The sequence below is a fragment of the Zonotrichia albicollis genome, chromosome 1 (assembly GCF_047830755.1).
Source record: "Zonotrichia albicollis isolate bZonAlb1 chromosome 1, bZonAlb1.hap1, whole genome shotgun sequence".
Taxonomy (NCBI): Eukaryota; Metazoa; Chordata; class Aves; order Passeriformes; family Passerellidae; genus Zonotrichia; species Zonotrichia albicollis.
In genome coordinates this window covers 82991611-83007186 of record NC_133819.1, presented here as the reverse complement: position 1 = coordinate 83007186, position 15576 = coordinate 82991611, and the positions used below count along the sequence as shown (strand labels likewise).

The 15576-nt window shown below is 37.3% G+C and overlaps 1 protein-coding gene across 7 annotated transcripts in view; it reads right to left on the bottom strand.

Annotated features, from left to right (window-relative positions):
- Nucleotides 1-15576, bottom strand: part of SEMA5A (semaphorin 5A) — a 323210-nt gene that overhangs the window by 214382 nt on the left and 93252 nt on the right. The window lies entirely within an intron of this gene.

Below are 15576 nucleotides of genomic sequence, written 5' to 3'. Positions count from 1 at the left end.
CATTTCCTGACTGATGACAAGGCTGTGAATTGCAGACTCAAATGATGAAGACCCCTTTCTAGGAAAATTTAGGTATCAATGAACAATATAATGGTTTTCGTTCTGAATCAGAAAAAAGTTGAAGGTCAAAAATCAAACTTCCTGATTTTTTGAAACATCCAATAACCAGACCCTTATAGAAGTAATAGAATACGTACAGTGTCATTATAATTTTAGATCCAACCCAGTTCCTTTCATTTCATCTGTAAAAATGTGCCAAGGAGTTACAACCTAATCATACAACCCAAAAGAAACCTTCACCACTAGCATCTTTAGTGAGTCACACAGGCTTGCGTGCTGGTGACACACAGAAATGAGACATCACTGCCTTTCATGAAGGAAGACCAGAGATTTAAGACAGCTCCATAAAAGCAGAAATGTCACTCTGCTAATTAATGGAGACATTCAGGAAAAGAAAATCAGCAATTCTGAGTTCTAGTATGCTTGATCTCACTGAATTGTAGTGTGCTGTTTAATAAGGTGGAAACTTTCTATTTGCGTAAAATAAACATCCTAAACGCATAAAACAAAGGGCTGTTAATGAAAAAAAAAACACTCCACAATAACAGCAGTGTGCTCCAAAAGCTACATTCAGAAAGCAGAATCGATAGTAAACACTGGTCCCTAACATTATTAGCCCCAGACTTCATAAGACTAACTGCTCTTCTCTTACCACCTTATTTTGCTGCCTTTAGTATCTTTCCAACCTAGACACTTCTAATCCTCATCCATTTAAACTAAAATAAATAGATCAAAGGCATAATACGTCTGAGCAGTAAATTTAATAGTCAATTTTAGCTTCTTTGCTAAATTTTCTTAAGTTACTGGAAAAAAAAGGAGGAGAAGCTATGAGACAGTTAGATTCATATCCTTACCTTCCTAAGTAGTGTCTCATGATGCCATTTACCAATAAGAACCTGGCCCTACAAAATGTCTATGGCTTACAACAGGCAGTATCTGGTCATAGAAATTCTGGATACTAATGTATGTAGTGCATAAAGCACTTGCTCCAATGTTTTATAGTTCATTTTCTGTAAGATTGACATTTATATGCATGATGCACTATTCTTACACAAATTCAAGTAGTTTATGAGGGTTGTAGTGTTCCTATTCCTAACTTAAAGATCATACAAATACACTACTAACAGCTACTTCTAATTCATATTTCTGTAAGATTATGTTTGTGCATTTAGGAAGCAAAATGAAGGCCTGATACCTTCATAAGGTCTCAAAAAATGTTTTTCTTGCACATATCCCAAGACCTAGGAATACGGTAATTCCATGTTAAAAAAAAAAGAAAAACACAAACAAAAAAACAACAAAACTTTATTTCTTTTAATTTTGGAAGTCTCAAAATTAAAAGAAATAATATTAAAAAAATTAAAAGCAATACTCATAAATGTGTGACTATAATGAAAAATAATTAAACAAGAATAAAATGAAACATTTGTACTGAAATCTCAGCCTTCTCTGTCTCTTTGGCTGTAAATGAAGCCCATAGTGTTTATGTAACCAGGCTTCCATATGCCAGCCAAGTTTCAAAAAAACCAACACTACTCAGCAAACACAGCAAAAAGATAATCCTGTTTCTCCAGAAAAAAAGAAAATTACCAGCACCCTTCATCCAAATATTAAATATGCACACAGGTATGGAAGACTTGGTTTCCATTACAAAAAGGATACTTAATTTCATTGAGTAAGAGTGGTATTAGTAAGAACTAAGATGGAAATGTTAACAGGTCTGATATCTTGTACCCTGCAGGTATCAAGAGGACTTCTCCCACCTGTGCCCTGTGAGCAAAACTCAGTAGCAGTAACAAAGATTCATTCACGACACCACCTCTCCTTGGCCTCTAAATCCAAACAGCATTTTCCTTCACGACACACTACTTACATGCTATAGGTGGTCTCTGACACAGTTGTTTGCATGTTATAGTCATGCTGTGGAAGAATTTTGGGGTCAAAGACTTTTTTCCTCACTAGCTGAACTCTTCCTCGCACTGCATGTATCTCACATGGCAAAAACTGAGACAGGAAACACTCTCATTTAGAATATCCAAAAACAAGGAGAAAGGAGGAGTAAGAAAAGTGTGAATACACTTCTGACCATATATCTCAGAAAAAAAAGAGTAACAGCCTAAACTACTTTCTACCTCAACCTCTAGCTGTTTATGTGCATTGCACTATTTTATTAATTTAAGTCTATGAATGATTTTTGATGAATTAATTTAAACACATTATTGTAGGGTACTGTGAGGAGAAGCTTACTTGCAACAACTCAGAGGAGAATCGTCAGAGGCCCTAACTGACAGAAGAACAGCAAATTAAGGCAGTAGATAGAAACCTTATCACAAGTTCTTTAAGTTTCTACCCTTTCACTACACTAGTGTATGCACGGAAGGAGAAAGGAGTCTGGAAACTGCACCTAATACACTGCTAGAGTGAAAAATAAAAAATGTATTTTTTAAAGATCCACAAACAAAACAAGGAAAACCAACCAACCAAAACTCCTCCCCCAAGAACCCAAAAAACCCATACAACCCCAACCCTCACAAAAAATACAACTAAACACCTTACAAAGAAACATACACCCATAGCATGAAGCGATGAACAGACACCATAGAAAAGACTTCAAAACTGAATCTTTTTCCACAGAACTTGTGAAGGCTGGATTGCTCCCTTCTGCACATCCTTGAGCCAAGACCACTGCACCAGCTCCATTGCTGCCCGAGACAGCAGCTGTGAGAGTGAGCCTGTGGAACACAGACCTGAGACACTGCAACAAGTCAGAGGGCTCGAAGCAGACAAAGTAATCTTTCCTGAAATCACCCCTCTCCTTACTGAAAGTGCAGCTCTCATGCCAAGAAGGGATAGGTAGCCTGAAGCAATATGACAAGACAAGACAAATCCAAGAGAACCCTAAACATGCAAAGATTCAGCCAGTTTACTTGATTTCTGTATAATGTCCATATGTAAATCTCTCTCAACAATGACAATAATGGTCAGGTCAAAACTCTTCAAAACATATATCCAAATAGTGACAGTGACCAGCTTTTTAACTATTGCCAAATATTTGCACACTGACCTCCTATTTGCATAACTTTTCTATCAGAAACCATTTATTCAGACTTTCAACAAATTGCATTTTACAAGTTTGCAAAACAATCTGAAGATGCAAAATGAAAAAGAAAGCAGAATAAGTAGTGCTATAAGATGCAATTTATTTCAATATATTATTTTATTCCTGTACGTAAAGAGTCTTGTGCACTTACTCTATCCCTCATTCCCTTTCTTTTGATCCAGCTTGACTAGAAGAAATATAAAGATGAATGAGACCTATTAGGCCTCATTGATGAAGAAAAAATAACCCAGCAATTCAAGATTTTCTGTTTCATCTGAACCAAAAAAAGAGAAAAAGTGTGCACAGCTAAGCATGCAAGGCAGGTAACTGCTACTGCTAGGTCCAAGCAGATTCATTTAAAGACTATTCCTTCCAGGCACTGAAGTCATATATATAAAGTCAAATAATCAGGATGTCAATATTTCTAGATCACTTAAAGCACACCGTGTTGAAAGTACAATTTACCTCTGAATTATAAACTACATTTTCCTTTGTTCAATCAAAAGAAGTCACTGTATGCAAAAGCTGCCACACTAGCTGCAGCTCCAAAGCTAAGATGCTTTCAAAGAATTATCTTCGCTGATTCTATAAGTGACAGATTCAAACTACATTTTTAGTAAAAGAGGAAGTGAACCTATGTCAATGTAAGTGAACAAAGAGCAGGGTCTGGCATGTTTAAAAGATGCCAATTTCAGAACAGGTTCTGGGTACAGGCATTCACAAGCAGGTCTGGGGTTTCTTTACATGCACACCAGTGTTTACTCTTGCAGATGCTGCCCATGTAATTTGTTGCAGGAGACTCATTCCACTTTCTCTGGGCACTTTGCTCCACATCTTTGCAAAACAGTGAAGATTTGGAAAAAAAATTGCTCATGTGAAGTAACTACTCCAGATAACCTTTTTGTCCTAGCACAAGCCCGGGGAAAAAGTATTTAACTAATGAAACAAACTGCATATTCTGTGCGTTCATGACAACAGAATTATGAGTACAAAGAAAGATGTTGCTCCATATTGCTACTGCATACATTCTAAAATAGTAGTAATTATTTCATCTTTGGTCATGAAAATTTAATGAAAAATACCCAGTTTGTCTACTATACTGCCAGTGGTACCTTTTTTTTACAATTTATTAAAAGAAGAGAATGCTTGCTGCTGCAAGTGACAAGAAAACAGGGAAAATTGTCGTTTCTTCACGAAAAAAATGCTGTGTTATCACTAGTAAGCATGTACACAAATAAGGAAAGAGGGCATCATGAATACCCCTGCAACGTAGCTCAGTGCCTCTTTATGTAATTCTTCTTGATTTGTTAAAGCCAAACTCCTCAAACTAATGCAAAACATTTGAGAGGAAGACTGTTAGAGAAAAGAATATATAAAAAGACTCTGTCACCACACCTACCAAAAATTTAGCTAAATTCTAAGGCAATGTGTATGCTTTCAATTCACCAGTAGTGACAAGCCCTGGAGGTCAGAAGGAAAAAGGGATGGAGGGCATCTTTATGGCAGGCATAAAGAGGGCTCTTCAAAAAAAAAAAACAAAAAAAAAAAACCAAAAAAAAAAACCAAAAAAAACCACAAAAAGTCAAACAAAATGCCCCAAGAAGCTGCTTTTACTGTAGCATATACTATTTCCTGTCAAATGCACAAAAACCACAAATCTATACCTCTTTATAGTATAATTACTTTGAAATACATTCCTTACTCAGTGTACCTTTAGAAAAACAATTTGCATATAAGTCAGGTACACAATTAGATCAGAGCAATAGCTCAAAGATCATCTCACTAAACACTGAGATGAGACTGGAAACTACAGATCTTCTTCAGTGAAATAATCCAGCCATACACTATCAAGCGTCATCACCGGACCCAGCAATGCAGACTGTTTACTATGCAGCAGAGTAGCATATTCTAATTTGTATTTGCATAAAGTGAGAGTCAGCTTCAATTAAAAAAATGATTACTGAGTTCCTTCAACTTTTTTTTTAATGCTGTCATTCATTTCTGCAGTGGCATGAATTTTAAGTTCTGCAAGAGGCAGACAGCCATCAGCTGTCATTGACTAGCACAGTCAAAAATCAGTCCTTGAATTCATAGTGACATTCTGCCAAAAGACAGCTAATATCTGTAGCTAGGGGTAACAAGTCATAAAACAAGAATCTGTCATCAAAGCTATTTCCCCAGCACTTCTCCCAGAGCTGGTATTTGTGATTTCAGCAAAGGAAGCACTGCTTCAAGAACACTGGCCTGAGTGAAGCCAGGAGTTTGTAACAACACCTTGGAACTCAATTATCACATTGTGGGCTCCTCTGCCTCATCAGTGGAGTGTAGAGCCAGTGGAGCTCAACTTCCTGAGCAAGCACAGGCCAACCCAGCAGGACCAGGCAAATGAGAACTACAGGCAATTTAGGATTAGAAATAAAGCCAAATCAGCACAGACTAGGCCCAAATCCCAATAAAATGTCAGCATTTTTTTTTAAATACTTTTTTTTTCCTTAGCTATCCATTAGCTCCTCAGCCTTTTTGATATCCTCCCAGGACACAGACTCCTACTTAAAGTTTCCTTCCACTCATATCTAGTACCTTGTTCCAGTCATTGAGAGAGCCTTTCCCCATGCCATGCCCAGAACATCCACTGAACTCCGATCCTTAGACTGGCCACCAGAAACGAGGCAGTAAAAGGAAGGATTCTCCACCTCAGAAAACTGAAAAGTCAGCAAAGTTTTTTCTTTTACAAAAAAATGGAAAAAATGAAATGGTAATGATTTTTTGCAAATAAAAGTCTGAAAAGTGAAAGAAGAAACAAAAGAGGTTTAACAAGGAAAAGGCATGAAGTGAAAGAAAATGATCCAGGAAAGGCCAAAAGTGTCAGCTAGAGCAGGAAATGGAAACGGAGAAGGAAAAACTGTAACAAATAAGGGATCAACACATATAGCCGTGCATTTCATCTTCTCTTTTTCTCTCTACACAACACTTGCCTGCTCCTTTTCCAGTTGGTACTATTATTGACAAACCAAACACATTTTCTTAGGGCCCAGCAGACTGTCACCACTATCAGCGACATAGAACACAACCTGTTCTGTAGGAGAAACACAGTTTCAAGTGCTGAGAGTAACAGGAGTTCAGAACAGAGTCCATACAACAGGGCTCTGCTCATTTAAAAAAAATTTACAAAGTTTCAAAATGCGGTCAGGAAGGCCTTCAGAAAACGGACCCATTGCTAGCTATAAAATATCTAGAAACTCCCATTTTGCACTGCGAAATTCAGGAACTTCCTTAACCTGAAACTGAAAAAATGTCCTGGAAAAATCCTTCTTGCTGCTTGCTGTGGTCCTACCCTCTTCCCTGAGCCATGTATTGGCTGCTCCTAAGACCAGATGCTGGGCTGGATGCCCCTCTGACCAAGCACAGCCATGTTTCCATTTTCTGCTAAGGTCTGAGGCTTGATTTTCTGCAAGCTTTTCAGTCACAGAGAAAGTGAATTTTGAAATTTCACCAATGAGAATTAAGAATCTATGTGGAACCAGGATCAGAACTACAAGCAAAGCTGTGACTTAATTTGCATTAACAATGTGCTGAAACTTCATTATATACAAAATACTCTTAAATTACAAAAGCTTGTGTTGAAAGCTGTCCAAAAAACCAAAAAACCCCATTTATAAACAAGGCTTGACTGAAGTAAAAGCACAAGTTCAGGACTGGGAGAAGGTCAGATCTGAAAGATGTACAAAAGTAGTTTCAAGCAAAGGCAAAGATAATTGAAGCAGGTAAAAAAAGAGGCAATAAGAAAGTAATGCAAGCTTAGCTGTTGCATTCTATATTTATTGGGAAAAGGCAACACAGAGATTGGAGTCACATGTGTTGAATAATTAAAAAAGAAGATCATCACATCACAGATTATTGCTGTAGCCATCTGGACATACTGTTTTATATTTGTAAACTGTACTAAAAATTGTGCCAAAATTTGCACATGGATGTAAAGACAAACCAGAAGGAAGACAGTGATATCGCAATTTCAGATAACTGGGTTTTTTCAAAAAAATTATATCCAACTTAAAACAATTCTCTGTCATTTCATTTATCACTGTATAAAAGTACTTGACAGTACTTGGTATTTAGCTCTCATAGAAACTTTATATAATACATTTTAAATGTGCATCAGCAATCTAAAGGACAAAATTTTACTGTTAAACCAAAACTATTAATGGGTATTCTGCACATTAATACTAGGCAAATTTCCAAAATTAAGATTATATTAAAGCAGTTACTACCATAAAGAACTACTGGAAAAGTTCCAAAGTGTCATGAAATGACTACTGGACAGCCTGCTTTATTTAGATAATAAAGGCAACTTCATCTTCTTGCAGTTGGGTCAGTCCTGAAGCCCTTTGGTACAGTTTTAAAGGGCACTGGGTATTAAATACTTCTCAGCAAATGCAGGGTGGTCACAACTAAGGCAGCCAAAATACAGTGGAGGAGAGCACAATTTTTATGGCAAATCCCCTCAGCCCCATGGCCCCATCTGCAAATGCATTTCAGACTCTGAACTCCTCTCAACTCCCATGTAATTCCCAGCTTTGGATTTGTTTCTTTCCATCAACAACCAATATATTCTGCTTTCACAGCAACAGCTTAAGTGACAGCAAGGTTTAGCAGACTGATAAAGGATGAGGAGAGGTAAGGCAGCTCAGAGCTCCCACCCCACATCTCTGCTACAGAACACTCCTATTGCCCACCCATTCATTTATGTATGGTTTTTCTATCAAGGTAAGTATTCAAAACACACAGGTATCTCACCAAGCTTCTGGATTCTTTCACCAGTTCTTGGATAAGCAATAGGTTATCCAATGGAATAGGTGGCCTGAACCATCCAACGGTTCAGTCTGCACAGATTACGCAAATCAGTACAGATAACGTACAATTAGTATCAGAAATGACAGAACGGTTTTGGTTAAAAGTGACCTTGAAGATCATCTTTAAGGGACATCTGGTCATGGCATCCCGTGGACACAGACACCTCCCATCAGAGCAGATTGCCCAAGGGACAAGTAGGCTGCTACTTCACTTTGTAGCCCTTTAACACTATCACTGCAAAGATGATGATTTATATAATTTATACATCAACAAGATTTTTATCACACACTTACGAAGATTTAACACGCACATGAAAGCACTGTTCAATGTTTCCTCTAATCCCATGATTAACTCCCATGACAATAAGCAAAGGGGGTTCCACCAATCCAAATTACACTCTTCTGTATCAGACCTTGTATATAGATCTCTGATTCAGTTAGAACTGCAACAGAAAAATCAAACAGCTCCCCTCTGCATCAGTTCTGTCTTCTGAAGATGTTAATCAGAAACACAGAGAACCCTGACAAAGCTATCAGAGTCCTGGAATAAGAAGCCAGAAGGAAAAAAAATTGTTTCTGTTAGATCTTTTTGAAAGTTCATCCACATTTTTAGTTACTCACTAAATCCTGAAGTAAGATACAGATATTTTAAAGTTTCTGTGAAATATCAAGTTAATAAATCTTTTCCTGAAATAAACCACGTAAACTTAAAAACAAGAGAAGGCACAAAGATTTTCAAAGACCATTTTATAGCTAAAATATCCAAACCATCAGAGTTTGCAAAAATAAAAGGCCAAATTCTTTATTACTACAATGCTTATACTTAAGATCCCATATATTCACATAACAAGGTTTTACACATATGAGGAACATCCCTGCACACGCCTGAACCTTGTAAATACAAACTTGCTTATTTTTTCACTAGATCCTAAAATAGATTACAACACAAAAAAAAAAAAAAAGGAAAGAAAGAAAAAGTTCCTCTAAAGAGAATAAATCATAACTTTATTTTCTTCCTCCAAAACAATGGAACTTTAAAAATTTAAGTTCTATTTTTAAGTCTGTTTAAAAGTAGTAAACTTGACACAACAGAAATCATATACTATCTGGTGTAATGCTCTCAATGTGAAACAATAAATAAAGAGATGTCAAATAGCCAAAAATTAAATGAGGAATGAATGGCTCTTGATTTACTTGTTTCAATAAAGGAAAGCCTCTTGTGGGTTTTCTTCAGAGCATACACTGTCCTGCTCTGTGTATTTGTGTCTCAAAAATAATAATATAAATACACTCTATTTTTTTTCCCAGTCTGAAAAATCCTCTTATTTTATTTAGATTACTTTAATTTCCATGGTTTATCTAATTCTTAATGATGATGCTCCTCTTTATGATTTCCATTTACAAGCTCTCAGGAAAAAAATCTATTCCATAAAAAAATAAAAAAAAACCCCAAACTAACAATGTTGTGAAAATTCAATTTCTTTAGTGACATCTATCCCAATGGTTTCTCAGTGCCTGACAGCTTTCATCAGTCAAAGACTAAATTACATGAAGTGTCACTGATGTCTCCATCATATACAAAATCACTTTGGTATCTTTGTAGCCATCATTTTTCATTTATCACTTTGGAATCTTATAAGCATACAGTATGTATGCACAGATTGCATACACTGAAACACAGATCTGACTGCTCCTTTTGAGGAATCCACACTTCAGAGACCAAATGTGTCAAGGTCACCTTCAGCCCCTAAATAGAAACACATAGGATGATTGCATTTTTGCTTAAATTTTACCAACAGTAAAGGCACAGATTCAGCTTTCTTGGGCTGGTTAGTTTGTATCCAATTTTTCTAAAACCTCCACAGCTGCTTAAAGGGAAACTTCCAAGCCATCCCTTCATTTTATGCCAAGGCTGGATGATGTGCAGTTTCCAATATGCTTAGTGTTGCCCGAGACTACCAAAAATATATATTATATATACACACCCCCAAAACGTATACAGAAGGGCCTGTACCCATTTTTGTGCTCCCCTACTCCATCCACCCTCATCCTCCTAGTCTCTGCAGACCTCAGTTCTTCTCCTTTTTAAGGTAACCAAAACATGCTGTCATCAGCAGAAGAGGGTATTCATGTAAACACCAAAAAAATGCTAAAACACTACATTTCCTTTCCTGCATCTGCTTTTATTTCTTTTCTTCACCTGACAGCGGTACTAAAAATGCTCTCAAACATTAAAATCTCACAGTCTCAATCTCTTCTACTGTAAGCTTTTTGCAGTTATAGTCTTTCTCCTTTATTTACTAAGTCTCTGCATTGATGTCAATTGCACATTGCTACAGAAAGAAATGTTGTTAAACCTACTTCCAGGACAACAGCCCAACATCAAAGCTCTTGAAGGAAAACCAAAACAAAAAAAACTAAACAAACATATGAAAAGGAATCCTTGGAGATGGTGTCTACTAATAGCACAAGGTAAAACACAAGAACAATAAAATACTTTACAAATAAAACCTTCCCCTTGGCTGTGGGTATGGTGTTGAAAATTCAGAGAAAAGTGTCACTTTATGCAGCAGTGGTGCAAATACATACAAGTATCACAGGTATGAGAAGGGTCTATGGAATCTATTGATGGAATTCAAAATAAAGACCCCAGAGGGAAAATGCTGAGGATGAAATGCCTTTCCACTGGGTACCTCATGCAATAATAAAATGCAGGATTTGATCTAGAGGGGGGCAAAAAGAAAAGGGACTGGACACACAAAAAACCCCACCCCAAAACCACATCTAACAAGGAAACTTGCATATATTGTGTACGTCTGGCCAAGTAAAAACTGGCAATTTCTGGCAGTGCTAGGAAATGTGTAACTTGAGAAGACAGACATTTAACATGAGAATGATACTCAACTTACCAAAGAGTAATACCAAACTTCCTTGCATGATGTGTTGCTATGGTCTACCCCAGCATGCTGCCTCCCAGACAGGGGGGAAGGGAGAGGATGGGATTCTCTCTGAGGTGCACATTTGGATACAGGAACAAATTCCCCCCATCCCTTCATACGGGGCCAACTTTTTCTCCTGTCACATGCCACTTTCACCATGATGCTGATGGGACAGTTGCAGAGTAATCCAGCAGAAATCCTAAATTGCTAATGTCACCATGATGCGTTCTGTTTCTTTCACTACAGCCCTACCACTTTCTACAACTAATAATACAGCCACACACAAACACCTCTTTTACAGAAGAAATTTAGGGCAGAGTACATAGCTCTGCTTTTTTAAAAGACACGAACCTGTATTTATACTGTAATAAACACACCATGTAGAAAGATGTTGAAAACAGAAATTGAAACGCGTTGCTTTTACTGTGAAAAATCTTTGCAAACCTTCAGTGCTCTGTAAACAATAAATAACTGAAACAGAGGTCACCTCATCAGGTTAACCATGAGCTGTGCTGCCAAGATAGAGAGTCTGCTCCAGCTAGGCTGTGCTAGCTAGTACATGGATTAACAGGGATTTCAATTTCCAGGGCTGTCAATCGTGCATGCTTTCCAGCACTGGATTTCACCACATTTTATAAAGATACAATCTGAATTCTGAGTGAAAAATAATTCAAACTGCTTCGGCGGTGTTGCCAAAAGGGCTTCCAGAGCAAACAGATTATACATATTTTAATGCACACACTGAGAGTAGAAAAATCTCTGTCATGTGAAAAAAAAATATAAATCCACCAAACTTGGATCAACAGTGTCAGCTCAAAAGGTCTCAAAACAGTGCCCTTTTCTACAAATTCTTATGACATTTTCAATCATCACAACAAGAGAAAGCATCCCATGAGTCTTTAGACAAATGAGAGGCATCTGGAATAATTAAAGCTAGCATCTCTATTGCAAGGAGTGTGACCTAAAGGAGGGCAGTTGTGTCAGTGGGGGGGAAGCTGAACTTTACCCCTAACTAGAATTTTAAGCATAAGAAAAAAATAGAGAGATTAAAATTATAAATCAAAGACCATTTAGTTTCACACCAGGTGTTAAAACCCTGCTTCTAGATGCCATTAATCTCAGAGATTTAACTGGCCTTAATGGGAAGAGTCTCATTCTCTGCAGCAAGAAACAAAGAGTTTTCCATTAGGCACAATGACCTCATCCATCCCTCCCTGATCCTTCCTCACCTCATATGCAGATTCAAGCGCACCCCAATTCATCACTTCAGTACAAAGCTGTTTGCAGCTCAGTGATCTGCAGTTATGTTACACACCAGGCACAAAGTTCCCACAAGAAAATGAAGCTACTTCAACTCTGAAATTGCTATTGCTGCTTTGAAGCAATGCAGGTTTCTTATAACAAAGAACAACTACTACTAATGAGCTTTTCATTGTTATGCTTCATTTGGTAAAATTCCACAGGTCCTCCACAAAGGGAAACCCTCATCACTACACACAGAGCCACAAGGAAGACACCAGAAGAGTCAGAAGCCCAAGAAGAAGAACTTTTCTTCATAAATGGATGAGGTGAAAGAATTAGGTGGGTGGAGAAATGGCTAACCTAAGCATTACTTTGAATTCGTAATGACTTCTGTCATATAATTCTTCTTCTTTCCCTTTCACTTGTTCTTATTCTACAATTCCTATCCATCCATATCTAACCTACACCTTTGTATCCCTTTTTCCTGCAAAAAAAATACTCTTTCCTCAGGACTGTACACTACTATTTGAAATTTTCGTGTCATTTCGGTCTTTGCAAGTCTTGGCCATGTTACTTAGAAATTCTCAGTCTCCATTTCAGCTTCTTTAGATTCATTTTTGCTACTGTTTTAACAAAATTCATTTTTGCCAAGAGCAACTAACCTCTCTGACCTAATTAAAAAAAAAAATTCCCCTTCCGAAATTTTTGATTTCAAGTCCCCTTGGAAAGCTTCCCAGAGGAAGTACACATACTGGTACAGGAAGTTGGAATACTCTTCAATACTTGCATAGATCCATCCATCTCCCATGCATAAACAACTGATGGAAAACTAAGCATACTGCTGCTTTCATTCCCAGTATCCACTCCTCTCTAAGCTCCCAAAATTCTGTTAACTCTTCAGAACTTTATTCAGTAGTTCCTCAACTTTGTTTACATATTTTCATTCAATTCCTTAAGATCAATTCACCTACTTTCTTCTAATTTTCTCCCATGACCATCTTCCTTTCAGTAACCTGATCTGTTCCAGCCATTTAAACTGCTATCATATGAAATGCTGTCACTTTTAGCCTTTCCCCTTTGATCATGATAATATAACTCCAACACTTTGCTCCTCAAGTTAATTCACAAGCACAAAAGTATCTCCAAATTTATCAGCAGTTTCTCCTTCTCTTTGTACTTCCTTTAGGTTTTGTCATTTCATCTTGCTTATCTCTCCCCTTGAAGTTTACTGTCTCTACACCAAAATGGGTCTCACTAGAACTCACAGATGGAGAAAAGGTGTTCTGGTAATTCCTCGCTCCCTGACAGGCACTACAGACTGTACAGAGAACAGGGTAAACAGAAAACTGAGATTTTTTGACTAAGAATTGAACTCTCAAAGAAACAGCTTGAACATATTAAAACAAATTTAATTGTAATTTATCAAGTGCCAAAACAAGATTAAAAGGATTTATCTTAAAATGAGGGAAAAGGATCCAAGCTCTGTGGGAGACCTCAAATTACATAACAGCTTATGTAGTTATTACATAACTATTTTTTAAAATAGCGTTAGTATTATAGCGTTAGTTCTGGGACTGCACCCTGCAACCTTACTGTTTATAAAACAGCATTGAAGAACCACCACAGTGGGTCAGGCTGGCTGTTTAGCCCAACAGAAATGACAAAACCAACTCAGACAAAACATCCAGCTTGACCTACTAGTCTGCCTTCAGAAGCAGCTAAGAGCAGAAGTCTAGAGCAGACACATGCAAAAATTCTCTTCCACTCTCCTCAAAACACTTCATACTTTCCCTAATTTGCAGCTCAGTAACTTTCTTACCTGGGGATAGTACCTTTGTTTATCAATTCTTTTTTTTATTTTCTTACACCTCCTTTTCCATATTTCAGAAGCTCTTTATAACCATGCAGCACACACAGCATGTTGTGGCAAGGAATTTCAGAACTTACACACTGTGCAAAAAAAAAAAAAAATCCCCAAACAAAACATTTCTTTTCCTAGCTTTAAAACTGTTTCCTGTCTGTTTCAGCTCATCTCTCTTCTAATATAAAATTAGGTGGCACTGAGTATTCATTTCCCATCGACACACCCCACAGCTCCTATAATTTTACAAACACCTAGCATTAAGACCTGGTTATTCTCTCTCTTCCAGTCTGGAAATTCTCATCTAGTTAGACTAGATGAGATGTAAACATGCTCTTGCATGGAATACTGTTCCATTGATGTCTTCTGCATCCTGCTGCCCTTCTTCATTTTTGTTGCCTTTCTCTGAAACTTTTCCTATTCTACTTCACTTGTTCTGAGATAAGGAGACCAGGACAGCACACCATCTTTAAGACAAAACACTTCACAGATTTTGAAAGTGGTCTAATATTTCAATTTCTCTCCTTTTAGAGTAATTTCTGATATAAATTTGCTTCCCAATTGCTCCTAAAATATAGAGGTGATTTTTTTCAATAAATTGCTGCTTATAGTCCCAAGACCTCAAGCTAACTCAATATACTTTAACATTACTGATCCTGAATTTCTTCCATCATTTTAATGGCCATTTGGCTTTACATGGTTCTTCTGTGTTTGTTTCAGTCTGCCCCTTTTATTTTTTCACCTTCTTTTGTCCCATAAAACTTAGTTTCAGAAATAAACCTTGTCACCACACTTTTGTCCCAAGTCACTTATAAATATGAAAATACCCGCGGGCACTCACAGAGCTATGGGAATCCATCGGTGATTTCCAACACATTTTTCCCCTGAAGCTTTTTTCCTTACCATTTAAACAATTATTAAAACAGTTAATAAGTTAATAACACAGTTCTCCTCCTTAACTTGTGCCTGCTTAGTTCCTTAAAAAAAATTTCAAGAGAACTTTCAATATGAAATAAATTTTCATCATTTAAGTAGAGCAATACATCCAATGATGTCTTTCACCTGCATGCCAGTTGTCCCCTTCAAAGACCACAGGCCATTTCTGTGATTAGACTGCAAATCACAAAAACACCGGCTACAGAACATCTCTGGGAGTCCTCCAGTCAGACAGTCTGCCCAGCCATGAAAAGCCACACAAGATCAGGTCAACCATAGCACTGCACAACTGAGACCTGAAAGCTCTACTCAGAGAGGTGCCACCCCCACCTCAAACCCATGTTTTATTCAGTGCTGAACTACACTCCTACAGAAAAATATTTACCTACAATGTCCAATCAGAACATTTCAATTTGCAATCTGTGTATGTTGACCTCCTGCTATTGGTTTGCCACAACTAGGAACATCGGCTCCATCCTCTTTGCAAACATCCTTCAAGTAGGTGAAGGCTTATATTAACCAGTTCATCAGGTCTTAAACATCCTCTTAATTGGGCTTTTATTCACAGAAATCAATCCTTTCTCAGTA